Below are 15,648 nucleotides of genomic sequence, written 5' to 3'. Positions count from 1 at the left end.
CAACAACACACTGCAAAAGGTTCCTGTGGGAAGGAACCTTTTATAGTGTGGGGTAGGACTATGAGCACTAGCCATGACTGGGCAAAGTCATTGTGACTGCTCTGTGCCCTGATTGGGCAAAGCCTTGCACCTGACCAGCGATCAGGTGCATCACTTCATCCAATTAGGGCCCTAGAATGCATTATGCAGCACGCAGTGCATTGTGAAGAGCTTGGTGGGTAAAAATTCCACTGAGAATCCTGCAAATTTGGATGTTTGAATGAGTAAACAGACATTATTTGGGCCAAACTTTTGCTCGGCTTGAACTATTCACATAAACTAGAGTTAGGATATACTGTGTGCACCTCTGCCTTATTCTGCTTGTGAGATTGAGGAAACATTACGCTGGACCTGTAGGGGTATCTCACTGACATTTACATCTTAAAGTAGTGAAATGTATGTAAATTATCTGATTTCCCAGCAGGCAGCTTCTACACCCCAGCACATCTTCAATGTCTCCTCGGCTTTTAGTGTAATGTAACAAGAATGCAATTTGAAGTGCAACACCACTGCTAAGAGTTCCAGTTATAACTTAATTCTAATAGGAGTAAGGGGGACAATCCAAAAAGTAACTAACGTATTTTAGGGGTCCAAGAGCTTCTTAATCAAGGCTTGATTGATAACAATGCAAATAGACTAGAAGTGAACTGGATCTTTAGGCTTGGTTCACACTGTTGTGAATTGTATGTGGATTGCCTTGCATCCAATTTGCAAAACAGGAGATTGTGACCGCCTCTCTATGGAGCCGGTTCACACGTCTCTGCAGTGGCTACAGTGCGAATTACACAAGAGGTCTGTGTGTCTTTTTATCCATTTCAGGACTGAATTCAGCCAACAATTCCAGCTGAAACCGGGCCTGAAATGATGAATGGAGACTCACCGGACTTCTGCTGTGAGCCAGTGCTTTCTGTAATGTGAAGTCCGCCTTAATGGTTACTTTGTGATTGTGAGTACAGCCCTTGTTAGCAGCTGCTGATAAGGTCTGGGTCAGAAACCATGAACCAGACCGAGATAGATGTACAATTAAATCACACTTGTTTATTAATAAAAAATAAAAAGGTAAATAGAGTAAGCATAGTCAAAGCATAGGCAGAGTCCAGTAACCGGATCGAGTAGTCAGCCAGTCCAGAGTTCAATAACCAGATCCAGTAATCAGCCAGGCCAGAAGTCAGGGATCCAAATGGAGAAACAGCAAGCAGGGTAAGGAGCCAGAAGCCAGTCTTTAAACAGAACCACAGGAGATGGTTTCTTGTGATGTGACCAAGGCAAAGGCAGAGATGAAGTGAGCTGGACAGCTTTAAGTAGGCAGGTCAGACGAGTAGGATCTAGACATGTGCGATTAGTTTGAGATTCGTACGAATTTTCCTAAATTAGTACGTTCAGGAGGATCCGAAATACGAATTGCCATGCGTCCGAATTTTGTACAAAATACAAACTTTTGTTTACGAATTTCGGATCAGTCGTCGTCGAGGACTCATTATGCTTATTATGAGGGGCTTCCACCATTCCTGTGCTGTGCTGACATACCGAGCACAGCAGGGGATAAAAACCAAACTTCCATCAGCATCGACTGTCATATTGAGGTATATATTTTTGCCTTTAAATTCATCGTAAAGAACGTTCGTACAAGTTAACGAACCTAATGACAATTCGTATTTTGTACGAATTGAAATTGAATTTCGGACACGAATTATGAAGTACGAACTAATTCTAATACGAACCGTAACAGAACTAAACTAAACTAATTTATTGACGCACCCATGTCTAGTAGGATCAGGAACAGTTGGGTGACTGTGGAGAGAGATGAAAGCTGGCAATTAGCGGACAGCTGAGAAGCCAGCCCAGAGAAGGAAGGGCTAAGCCAGCCCAGACAGTCTGTAAGAAAGAGATGGAAGGCGCGTGATCCAGTACATTGATCAAGATGTTAAGGTTTATTCATGAAAAAAAGGGGGGGGGGGTGGTTGAATCCATACAGAAAGTATGACGGGGCCAGCGAGGTGTCAATCTCGTCGCTGGAGGCGCTCGACATTGACTTCCTTCGCTAGTCCCGTCTACCTGGAGCAGCATTCAAAATGAACGGACTTTCCTCCGTGTGTGGGCAAGTCAGTTCATTTCAAAAGTCCAGCGGACTCCCGCCATAGTCCGGCGGTTTGTCCACCGCACCTAGTCCGCCGTAAAAGTCCAGTCGGGTGTGGGCAGGTCCACTCGGTCGGAAAGTCCAGCGGAACTCTGCTTCAAAGTCCGGCGGTTTGACCGCCAAAAATAGTCCAATCGTGTGTACGCGGCATTAGAAGACATTAAGAAGCCATAGAAAAGCCACAAACTACGTCTTATCTTATGGTGTTGCTAGCCAAGAGTTAAAAACATTGCTAATTGCTGGAGTGGATATGCTGTACATGATTGCAAAAGAAATGCAAGTGTGAATAAATTGTGTGCAAATGTGCAGTACATACACATATATACATATAAGATATCAGCATGCAATCAGAGCACATATGCACATACTTGCAAGATGGTGCGCATAGTTAAGGAATGTGGAGGTGCCTATTGGAATGGATTGAGGTGACAATCAAATGAAAGTAAGAGAATCTGAAACACACCTACCTAAATTTCAAATTACATGGCACAGGGGATGAACCTAGGAGGGATAACCCAATCTACCGATAAATGACAGGCTAAGCAATAACAGTCTGTGATGATACATAGTATTTTAAATTTTTGACTCTAAAGTCTGTGATGATGTGAAAAAGTAAATGAAGGATAAATACATGAAATAAATTAAGTATCCATGTCACTAACCTGCATTCAGGTTTATAAAAAGGATGCATCATAAATACATCTGTTTTTGAACAGGAGGCACTTGCTTCTGTAAGGAAGCTAGATAACTCCAAATAGAAAGTGGTCTTGTGTTGCAATGAGGATATCAGCTGTCTCCATCCATGTGAGACATCTGCGGTGTTTGAACAGTGCCTTCCATCTCTTTCTTAGCCCTTGTACACACGGTCGGACATTCCGATGGACAATGTCCGATAGGACCGTGTTGTCGGATAATCCGACTGTGTGTGGGCTCCATCGGACTGTTTCTGTCAGAATATCTGACCGACCAAGTTTGAGAGCTGGGCTATAAAATTTTCCGATACCATGATCCGATGACGTCAGTTCCGATCGTGTGTAGCTCACAATAAAATTCTGAGACAGAAGCGCTCGCTCAGGTAAAACTACCACTCGTAATCGATATAGCACATTTGTCACGCTGCAATGTTAAAAATTCTTTCATGCAGCGCATTCTCTTTTTCTTTACAATGCTACAAGAATGAAGTTGTTTTGCTGCTCATATTCACACACACTTCTCCCAAATGTATTTCTTTATTCTTTTTACTAATTTCAACAATACAATATTTTAATTCGTCACATCTCCCCAATCTTTTTTTTTTTATAATTTTGTGGTTGGTTTTTTTAATCAACATCTCCTATTTTGACAGTTTGCGCATTTTTGCATTTTTTTTGTGTGTTTTGTGTCTCAACTTACCAAAACATCATTATTATCTTTTTAATTTATTGTTTTCTTTTTTAATCTAGAGGAGGTTGTTTGGTGTTGGTGCCCCTTGTTATTCATTTGACTTTGTATTTTTGATATGTGCGTGCCTACTCACAAATAAACTGTCCTTTTTGAAGTAAAACACATAGGCAAGTATTTCTTCAACCAAAAAAAACCCTTTATTTAGGTGTCAAACAAATAAACAGGAAGGCAACGCTGGAGAAACTGGTCAATTTGACGAAGCCTTTGGCCCCCCGGGCAGACATGAACTAATTTGAAAATGCAAACTTGGTGGCCTGAGGAGTACATATCTCAGGGAGAGCAGTCTAGTCCAGAAGTCCAAGAGATCAGGGAGAGCAGATGACATCTATGTTCCCAGGCTGTGGTCCTACAAGAGGCTGCATCTTCTGTCAGACCAGATTGAACCCAGGCCATCACTCTCTGGTCTTCCCTGGGCACTTCCCTCCAGGGTTCCTTCCAGGCTGTGGCTCAGCTCCTGTAGTTGTGGTAGGAGGAGGAGGAGGAGGGCGATGGTCGACCTCCTGGCTGCCACTTGCCACAATCTCCTCCCGGCTGAGGTTTTCCTGTGTATGAAAATGGGACATAGTTTTAGTTTTTTGGTAATCAATCACACAATTTTGTGCTCATGACTGTTGCAAATTGAATGTTACCAAATAGAACAGACTATCATTCTGAGCCCAGCATTTTTCATTCTTGTCCCAATCATTTTTGGTCACTACTGTCTATTGAGATGTAAACCACTTTGTTAAATCACAACTTACTGATCAATAATAACATCTAGTTAACATCATTAAATGTACAACAAGAAATATGTTCAACAATGCTATACCTATCTCAAGCTGGGCCCCTCCGCATGTTGCTGCCTGGAAGGCCCAGGTTGGACATTGGAAGCCTCAGCTGGGGGTGAAGGAAGCCTTGAAGGAAGATTGGAGAGTGGTGGCGTGGGTTCCCCCTGGTCTCCCATAAAATGCAGCCTCTCGTAGTACAACATCCTGGGGTAATAAATGTCATCTGGATCTCCTGATCTCAGGGAATTCTGGTGCTTCTTTCGCTCCCTGAGATATATACACCTCAGGGCACCAACTTTGCTCTTCACATAGGTCATGTCTGCCGTGGGGACCATGATCTTCACCAAAGCAAGCAATTTCTCCAGCGCTGCCTTCCTCTTTCTTAGGTCATTATAAAGGGGGTTGTTCTTCTGCTACAGGCAGGGCAGCTCCCCGAGCAGATCAATGAATAGCCCCATAAAATTTGATTGCTTGAAGGGATCCATCTTGTCTGCAAGACACAACACAAGACAACCCCTAATAATAATGCCATGCTAAACTCTCCTAATCTTTTCTCAACATAGGCCTATATGGAAGCAGTATAGGCTAGTGATGTACCAAGTTAAAAATTGTACCTTCATTTGCACGATCGTCCTCACTCTGCTCACAGATCGTACGTACGACACGCGCGTGTTGCGTTTTATATACAGTGTGCATGCGTGAAACTCCGCCCGCCCCTGATGTTCTTTCTAGACTATCCCCCCCCCCCCTTCTCTTTTGGCGCAGTGGGGAGAGCACATGGTGGAGACACAGCAGGTGCACAATAATAGTTCCACTAACGAGGAGGCAAGCCTGGAGCCAGAAACGTCCCGATCCTGGAGGAAAAGATTAAAGGCCTCAAATATGTCCTTTGGAGAGATGTTGGAGATGGTGGACATATTGAAGAGGAACGACTATGATGGGAAGTATGGACCTTATCCAAACCCAAATATCAGAAAGGCCAAGATCATGACTAAAGTTGTGAAGAGTCTTCAGAAGAATTTTGGGGTACGATGATCCAATGATCAACTGAGAAAACGCTGGTCAGACCTGAAACTGAGGGAGCACGATCAGTACAGAAGGATCAAGCGAGTTCTTCAAAAAAGTAAGTAGTTGTCGTGTGTTCATATTATTATTATTGCTTGCATACTGCTCCATGTGCTTTGATTTAATGTTGTACAGTTTAAAATGGGCACTTTCATGTTCATGGGTTCATTCATTCGTATTAAACATCGTCCGTTAGCCCACTCCAAAAACCATGTTTTGCCAAATTGCACTTCACTACATTTGTTCACACTACAGGTAAGTATTCCAGCTTTCGAAAGTGTCAAAAATAATGTTTTCACCTTTGAACTCTGCCAAAAAACACAATTGTACGACACTTCCAAGCAATGATTCATATTCATATTTCTGCCCTCTGTATGCTAAGTATTCCTTTTTTACATTCTCATAGGGGAGAGAAGACTCTGGGCTTCTGAGGACACCAGGGACCCCCTCCCAAAGAAGAGGAAATACCAACACCAGAAGCGGAGGAGGAGGAAGGAGAGATTGTTGAAGTTGGCCAAATTGTCACCACAATAGGTGAGTGTCGGAGACCACAGCTTCCGGTAAGCTAATAAATGTATGTCTGCATATTTATAATACATGGTGTGTTTATTTTTATTTTTTAGGTGATGTGGAAGAAGAATCACATTTTACCAGTGAAAGTGCCCAGATCCTCATTGGGGAGATAATGGGGTTAAACAGAAAATGAAGAACATCATTGAAGTTTTGGGGAGAGTCTGAAACACCCCAAGCTAGCATAGTTTTTTATTTTTCCGAAAAACTTTTATATTTTTCAAAAAGCCAAATTTGGAAGAGGCACACAGTGTGTCAACATGTGCTATCTCCCATCATGGGGGATCAATGTACGTGTTTTGTGGGTGCAACCTCTTCCTTGCTACTAAAGTGGCTGAGATGAAGGAATTGCACCCCCAAAACATGTACATTGATACCCCATGATGGGAGATAGCACATGTTGACATTAGGTATGGGATCAGGAGGAAACTGGCCACTTTTGGATTCTCAATGTGTGTGCATCTTCCAAATTTGGCTTTTCCAGAGGGGGACATTCTATCTGATGAAGGCAATATCAGCACAGTTTGTACATACTCATGTCTGATATTGTCTTCATTTTTCAAAGTTGAACTTTGTAAATTCCTGTGTACTGTATGTTATGCTTTGATACATGCCTGTTTACACAAAAATGGCAAGTTATAAAAATGTTACAGAAAAATAATGTTTTCTATACACCAAATATGTTGGTTTGTTATAAAACCCTTTTCTAAACGCACATGTGAATGTGCTTTGAGTAAAAATGAAAATGAGCAATATTTTTGTCAGTAATGCACTACATACATTATCAACAAAAACAAGGTGTGTGTGTAGCAGACCCACAACATAATAATATTATCTGAAGAAAAGACCCCAAAAAAACCAGCAAAAATACCTATGAGACACCTAAAACAAAGCCAAGCAGTAAATGAAAACAAAGATTATTGGAGTTTCAAAGAAAAATGTATTAAAATAATGCCTCTCAGACATTGTCTGGCATATCAATGACCCCCCCCCCCCCCTTACCCACAAAGTGCTCCATGTATCGCTTCCTGACCTCCCGGGAGCTTTGGGGGGGGGGGGGGGCAAGCCAGGACAAGCAGCTTCAAGGGCTATGAGGTTGTCATTTTCCAGCAAGTCTGCATCTGGGCCAACTGAGACCACATAGTTTGAGGAATGTTTTTTTTCAAAAAATTGTGCAGAATGCAGCAGGCAAGCACAATGTGATTTAGTTTATATTCCTCCATGTGGATTGGCATCAAAAATAGGCGGAACCGGCTGGCCAGTATTACGAAAGTGTTCTCCACTACTTTTCTGGCTCTGGCCAGCCGGAAATTAAAGATCCTCTGATCCGGGGTAAGGGTCCTCATCGGGAAAGGCCGCATCAGATGGTTTGCCAGAGTAAATGCCTCATCCGTGACGAAAATGAACAGGAGTCCTTCCAGATTCTTCTCTGGAGGTGGCAAGCCCAGACTGCCACTCTGGAAACGGCAGTAGAATTCCATCCATGCGAACACTCCACCATCCGTCATCCGGCCATTTTGCCCCACGTCCACATAAAGGAAGTCATAGGTCGCTGACACCACCGCCAACATCACGATACTATTAAACCCCTTGTAATTATAACAGTACGACCCTGAGTTGGGGGATGGGACGATGCGAACTTGTTTCCCATCAATTGCACCACCACAATTGGGAAAGTCCCAACGGCTGGCAAAGTGGGAGGTCACAGTCTGCCATTCCTGTGGCGTTGAAGGAAACTGTGGAGTGAAACAAGAAAGAAAAATAATAATTTTGCACATCAACATTGCAAGCAGATTAGACGCAAACATTTTTGGACAATATCAGTATAACATTTTGGGAAATGAGTATTTAAAGCCTAAAGTATAAGGTCCCCTTATCAGATTCATCACCCCCCCCCCCCCCCCTCTGATGGGCCATTGCAAAAAATGAGGGGGGGTGTTTTGGACAGGTAACCCTCTCCACTTCATTGAGAGCTGAATGTATAAATAATGTGTGATACTTTGGCCAGCCCTTCCTTACTTTGGCAGCCCACCGGACAGGTAAGAAGTGTCATAATACAATAAAATAAGGAACAAATGGAAGCACATTTTTACATTCTGCTATTACCTATCAAGATAATAATAGGAGAAAAATATTTTAAACTGTAGCATTTGAAAGTATTGAGGCAGGCCCTTGCACTACATGCTTTGGTGAATTCGTCCATAAATCTGACCAGAAAAAAGGTAGGTATAGTGTGTATTGGGTTTGGCAAGTCAGCAGATATAGGATTGCTATCAGCTGACCTAGCAGTTGGGGGGAGGGGGGTTCCTAATGAGTTTGGCCCAACCAAAAAAAAAATCTGGCACTCTGCATGAATTTAAGCACACACATAACATTTGCACACATTTTAGGGGGTGTTTAGGGGAAAGCAATACTATGGAGCTGACAAAATACATTGCTAAGTGACTAGACTATAGGTTTATGGACCCAGAAGAGCATGCTGGGGAAATTAGAGAATGCAAATATGCATGAAGGACAAAAAAGAAACTTGAAAAGCTTCCAGCATGCATGAGGACAAAGGGGCACAGCATATCAATTAGAGCATATTCCAATCATGGTAATTAGGAATAGTGATGGACGAACTTCCGACGGGACGTTTCGCGAAAGCGAAATGCAAACGGACCCAAACGTTCGCGAAACCGAACGTTCGCCGCGGGCCCCATTGACTTCAATGGGAGGCGAACTTTGCAAACCTTCATGTCGAATTTGCGGCCACGTGGTAATTATTAGGGGGTAAAACGTAGTCCCACCATCTGGACAATGACATAATACATGTATGAGGTGAATTTGGGATCGATAACTACAAGCATTTTTATTTTATTTGGGAAATTGTTCTAACAATTCAGGACTATGGAGCTAATGAAGGCAATGGAGGAGAGGGAAGGTCAGGGACCAGGGTAGGCAAAGAAGAGGGTGCAGGAGATGATCACCAGCAGCGTGACATACCGGAATGACACATGCACCGTGATAGAGGCATCTGACAGCAGCACCGTAATACAGAGCACTGACAGCAGCACCGTGACATACAGCGCTGACAGCAGCACCGTGACATACAGCGCTGACAGCAGCACCGTGACATACAGCGCTGACAGCAGCACCGTGACATACAGCGCTGACAGCAGCACCGTGACATACAGCGCTGACAGCAGCACCGTGACATACAGCGCTGACAGCAGCACCGTGACATACAGCGCTGACAGCAGCACCGTGACATACAGCGCTGACAGCAGCACCGTGACATACAGCGCTGACAGCAGCACCGTGACATACAGCGCTGACAGCAGCACCGTGACATACAGCACTGACAGCAGCACCGTAAGCAGCCCCAGGAGGAAGTCAGCACAGCACAGGGATGGTGTGATCCCCTCATAATAAGAACCCCCAGGAGGAAGTCAGCACAGCACAGGGATAGTGTGATCCCTTCATAATAAGAACCCCCAGGAGGAAGTCAGCACAGCACAGGGATATCATAAGCAGCCCCAGTAGAAATATGACACCGCTCAACCTCTTCAAAGAGGAGGGTAGGGGCATATAGTACGGTGTGCTTTTTTGGGTCAAGGAAGTGAGCCAAATGAATTAAGAAGGTCTGTGTGCTTGATTAAAAAAATAGTTTATAGACATATACATGGTCTACTGGTCACATGTGTTGAATTCCTCCGAGATCCATGCCTCATTCATTTTTAGAAATGTGAGGTAGTTAACACTGTGGTGAGCTAGGCGAGTACGCTTATCGGTCACAATCCCCCCTGCTGCGCTGAACGTCCTTTCGGACAGGACACTGGATGAGGGGCAAGCCAACAGTTCGATTGCAAATTGGGCAAGCTCTGGCCAGAGGTCAAGCCTGCCCACCCAGTAGTCTAGGGGTTCATCACTCCTCAGAGCGTCCACATCGGCCGTTAACCCAATGTAGTCGGACACCTGACGGTCTAGGCGTTCCCTGATGCTGGATCCGGATGACACCTGTCGATGGGTCGGCTGAAAGAATGACCTCATATCCGAAGTCACCAACACATCTTCAAACCGGCCTCTTCTTGCAGGCGCTGTTGGATTGGTACCCGCAAATCCTTCTCTGGGAGTGGGAATTGCTCCTCTGCCAGCGCACGCAAAAGCAGAATGCAGCATTTCTCGAAGCAAGGCCTGGAAGTGCTGCATTCTGACAGCCCTCTGCGACGGCGGTAACATTTCCGCCATTTTGTGTTTGTACCGGGGGTCTAAGTACGTTGCCACCCAGTACTGGTCCTTGACCCTCATGCTTTTTATACGGGGGTCCCTATTAAAACACTGGAGCATGAAGGCCCCCATTTGCACTAAAGTGGAAGCGGTGTGGTGGCCTGGCTCCTGCTCATCATCCAGGATAATGTCGTCCTCTTCATTCTCCTCTCCCCATCCTCGCACAACAGGGATCCCAGAAAGGTTTAAAGCATGCTCTTCTTGCTCCTGCTCATCCGCCCCGGCACCATCCTCCTCTGACTCCTCATCAGACTCCTGTTGTTGACTTGTCTCAGATAGAGTAGCCCCCCCTGGGAATTCATCCAGCATTGCGACTTCCTCATCTTCCCGCTCCTGCTCCTCCACAGCCTGATCAATGACACGACGCAATGCACGCTCCAGAAAGAAGGCATAAGGTACCATGTCACTGATGGCGCCATGGCTGCGACTGACCAGTTTGGTGATCTCCTCAAATGGCCGCAGAAGTCTGCATGTGTCGCGCATGAGCAGCCACTGGCGCGGTGAAAAAAAACCCAGCTCCCCAGAACCGTTTCTTTCGCAGAGTTCATACAGGTAGACGTTAACTGCACGTTTCTGCTGGAGCAGCCTATCAAGCATATAGAAGGTTGAGTTCCATCGCGTCGGGCAATCGCAAATAAGACGTCTGACCGGCAGATGGTGTCGCCGCTGAATGTCAGCAAGGCGAGCCATGGCCGTGTAAGATCTTCTGAAATGGGCCGAGATTTTCCTTGCCTGCCGCAAGATGTCCTGGACCCCAGGGTATTTGACAAGGAATCGCTGCACGACCAAGTTTAAGACGTGTGCCATGCACGGCACGTGCGTGATTTTGCCCTGTTTCAATGCGCTAAGCAGATTGGCACCGTTGTCACACACCACTTTACCAACTGTCAAATTGAGCGGTGTTAGCCACTCATCTGCCTGTGAACGCAAAGCTGAAAGGAGTGCCGGGCCAGTGTGGCTCTTTGCTTCCAGGCACAACAGACGCAGCACGGCATGGCAACGTCTCACCTGGCATGTGGAATAGGTTCTGGGGAGCTTGGGCGGTGCAGTGGAAGAGACGCTAGCAGCGGAAAAGGAGGAGGCAGCTGAGGAGGAGAGGGAGGAGGATGGAGTAGGAGGAGGAGAAGAAGAGTCAGGCCTGCATGCAATCCGTGGCGGTAAAACCAAATCTACACGGGTGCCACGGGTTACATGCTTGACGGCCGTCAGAAGGTTCACCCAGTGGGCAGTAAAACTGATATACCTTCCCTGCCCGTGTTTGCTAGACCACGTGTCTGTGGTCAGATGTATCTTGGCACCGACACTGTGTGCCAGAGATACATTCACTTGCCGCTGAACATGGCCATATAGCTCTGGGATGCCCTTCTCTGAGAAATACTTCCTTCCTGGGACCTTCCATTGTGGTGTTCCAATGGCCACAAATTTGCGAAAGGCCTCCGAGTCCACCAGTTTATATGGCAGTAGTTGGCGGGCTATGAGTTCTGACAAGCCAGCCGCCAACCGTTGGGCAAGAGGGTTATCCGGCATCATCATTTTTTTACGCTCAAACATTAGGCCCACGGAAGCCTGCCTTTTTGCAGAAAAATGTGAGCTTGGCGTGATGGAAGGTGGAGTGGAGGACAATTGTGAGGAGAGAGGAGAAGGAGAAGTAGAAGACGAGGCTGGACGGTGAGAGCCTGCAGTGTGGCTTTGTGTGTTCCGTTGCTCCCACTGGGCTCGGTGATGGCTGCTCATGTGCCTTCTTAAGGCGGTCGTCCCTAGGTGAGTATTGGGCTTACCGCGACTAACGCGTTGACTGCAAAGATTGCAGATGGCAACGCTATTGTCAGCAGCGGACACGTTAAAAAAAGCCCACACTGCGGAGCCATGTGCCGGTGTCCTGGGAGCGCCAGATGTGACCGTACATGGTCGATGACTCGCTCCTGATACATTTGCAGTCTGCTTTGTCCCTGCTGTGCAATGTAAGTCATTGCTGCTTCTCCTCCCTATCTGCTGGTCCATATCTCCCTCTGAACTCCCCTCCTCTTCCTCTCTTGTGGGCACCCACGTGACATCACTAGACACGTCATCATCAACGTCACCTTCCCCACCGCTATAAGTAGAGATCTCGGAGTAGGCAGCAACACCGGGGACCAACCTCCTCCTTGGGCTGATCTGGGTACTGGCGTCAGACTGCTGAGTAGCGCTTGTTGCTACCTCCTCTTCCTGATCCAATACCAAGAGTGGCTGCGCATCAGAAATGTCCTCTTGATATGGATCGGAAAATAATTCCAGTGACTCAAGCGGAAGGTATGTGGTGGTGGTGGTGGTGGTCGTGTTGTTGGTGGTAGTGTCTTTGGGGGTGCACATAGCAGAGAGTGAAGAAGAGGGTGCAGATCGAGAGGATGAGGAGGGTGCAGAAGAGTAAGGCTGAGCGAGCCACTCAACCAAGTCTGGTGCATCCTTTAAAGTAATTGAACGCACCTTCTGCAACTTCCCACTTTGGCTCAAGCCTGTTGCTCCTGCCCTACCCCTACCACCCCTGCGGAAGGGCCTGCCTCTTCCTCTGCCTGTCATTTTTTAAATGACCCTGTGACAAAACTCTTAGTCCCTATACCGCTGAAGGACTGCTGCAGTATAGGTGAGCGGTCAGCAGTGGTGCACGTCAACCCTATCTATTGTGGACCTATAGCGGTCCTTACAGAACAGCAGACTGTACCGCACTCAAGCCTATGTACCGTAGCACCCTATACCAAGTTACCAGTCCTTATAAGAACTTTTGTGGACCAAGCAGGTTGTGTATTAGTGTTTAGCAGACTGTACGTCAGTCCCTATACCGCTGAAGGACTGCTGCAGTATAGGGCAGCGGTCAGCAGTGGTGCACGTCAACCCTATCTATTGTGGACCGATAGCGGTCCTTACAGAACAGCAGACTGTACCGCACTCAAGCCTATGTACCGTAGCACCCTATACCAAGTTACCAGTCCTTATAAGAACTTTTGTGGACCAAGCAGGTTGTGTATTAGTGTTTAGCAGACTGTACGTCAGTCCCTATACCGCTGAAGGACTGCTGCAGTATAGGGCAGCGGTCAGCAGTGGTGCACGTCAACCCTATCTATTGTGGACCGATAGCGGTCCTTACAGAACAGCAGACTGTACCGCACTCAAGCCTATGTACCGTAGCACCCTATACCAAGTTACCAGTCCTTATAAGAACTTTTGTGGACCAAGCAGGTTGTGTATTAGTGTTTAGCAGACTGTACGTCAGTCCCTATACCGCTGAAGGACTGCTGCAGTATAGGGCAGCGGTCAGCAGTGGTGCACGTCAACCCTATCTATTGTGGACCGATAGCGGTCCTTACAGAACAGCAGACTGTACCGCACTCAAGCCTATGTACCGTAGCACCCTATACCAAGTTACCAGTCCTTATAAGAACTTTTGTGGACCAAGCAGGTTGTGTATTAGTGTTTAGCAGACTGTACGTCAGTCCCTATACCGCTGAAGGACTGCTGCAGTATAGGGCAGCGGTCAGCAGTGGTGCACGTCAACCCTATCTATTGTGGACCGATAGCGGTCCTTACAGAACAGCAGACTGTACCGCACTCAAGCCTATGTACCGTAGCACCCTATACCAAGTTACCAGTCCTTATAAGAACTTTTGTGGACCAAGCAGGTTGTGTATTAGTGTTTAGCAGACTGTACGTCAGTCCCTATACCGCTGAAGGACTGCTGCAGTATAGGGCAGCGGTCAGCAGTGGTGCACGTCAACCCTATCTATTGTGGACCGATAGCGGTCCTTACAGAACAGCAGACTGTACCGCACTCAAGCCTATGTACCGTAGCACCCTATACCAAGTTACCAGTCCTTATAAGAACTTTTGTGGAACAAGCAGGTTGTGTGTTAGTGATTAGCAGACTGTACGTCAGTCCCTATACCGCTGAAGGACTGCTGCAGTATAGGTGAGCGGTCAGCAGTGGTGCACGTCAACCCTATCTATTGTGGACCGATAGCGGTCCTTACAGAACAGCAGACTGTACCGCACTCAAGCCTATGTACCGTAGCACCCTATACCAAGTTACCAGTCCTTATAAGAACTTTTGTGGAACAAGCAGGTTGTGTGTTAGTGATTAGCAGACTGTACGTCAGTCCCTATACCGCTGAAGGACTGCTGCAGTATAGGGCAGCGGTCAGCAGTGGTGCACGTCAACCCTATCTATTGTGGACCGATAGCGGTCCTTACAGAACAGCAGACTGTACCGCACTCAAGCCTATGTACCGTAGCACCCTATACCAAGTTACCAGTCCTTATAAGAACTTTTGTGGAACAAGCAGGTTGTGTATTAGTGTTTAGCAGACTGTACGTCAGTCCCTATACCGCTGAAGGACTGCTGCAGTATAGGGCAGCGGTCAGCAGTGGTGCACGTCAACCCTATCTATTGTGGACCGATAGCGGTCCTTACAGAACAGCAGACTGTACCGCACTCAAGCCTATGTACCGTAGCACCCTATACCAAGTTACCAGTCCTTATAAGAACTTTTGTGGACCAAGCAGGTTGTGTATTAGTGTTTAGCAGACTGTACGTCAGTCCCTATACCGCTGAAGGACTGCTGCAGTATAGGGCAGCGGTCAGCAGTGGTGCACGTCAACCCTATCTATTGTGGACCGATAGCGGTCCTTACAGAACAGCAGACTGTACCGCACTCAAGCCTATGTACCGTAGCACCCTATACCAAGTTACCAGTCCTTATAAGAACTTTTGTGGAACAAGCAGGTTGTGTGTTAGTGATTAGCAGACTGTACGTCAGTCCCTATACCGCTGAAGGACTGCTGCAGTATAGGTGAGCGGTCAGCAGTGGTGCACGTCAACCCTATCTATTGTGGACCTATAGCGGTCCTTACAGAACAGCAGACTGTACCGCACTCAAGCCTATGTACCGTAGCACCCTATACCAAGTTACCAGTCCTTATAAGAACTTTTGTGGACCAAGCAGGTTGTGTATTAGTGTTTAGCAGACTGTACGTCAGTCCCTATACCGCTGAAGGACTGCTGCAGTATAGGGCAGCGGTCAGCAGTGGTGCACGTCAACCCTATCTATTGTGGACCGATAGCGGTCCTTACAGAACAGCAGACTGTACCGCACTCAAGCCTATGTACCGTAGCACCCTATACCAAGTTACCAGTCCTTATAAGAACTTTTGTGGAACAAGCAGGTTGTGTGTTAGTGATTAGCAGACTGTACGTCAGTCCCTATACCGCTGAAGGACTGCTGCAGTATAGGGCAGCGGTCAGCAGTGGTGCACGTCAACCCTATCTATTGTGGACCGATAGCGGTCCTTACAGAACAGCAGACTGTACCGCACTCAAGCCTATGTACC

The sequence above is a fragment of the Lithobates pipiens genome, unplaced genomic scaffold, assembly GCF_037356315.1.
Source record: "Lithobates pipiens isolate NorthernLeopardFrog02 unplaced genomic scaffold, aLitPip1_a1.2 Scaffold_8, whole genome shotgun sequence".
NCBI lineage: Eukaryota > Metazoa > Chordata > Amphibia > Anura > Ranidae > Lithobates > Lithobates pipiens.
This window is presented reverse-complemented; position numbering follows the sequence as displayed.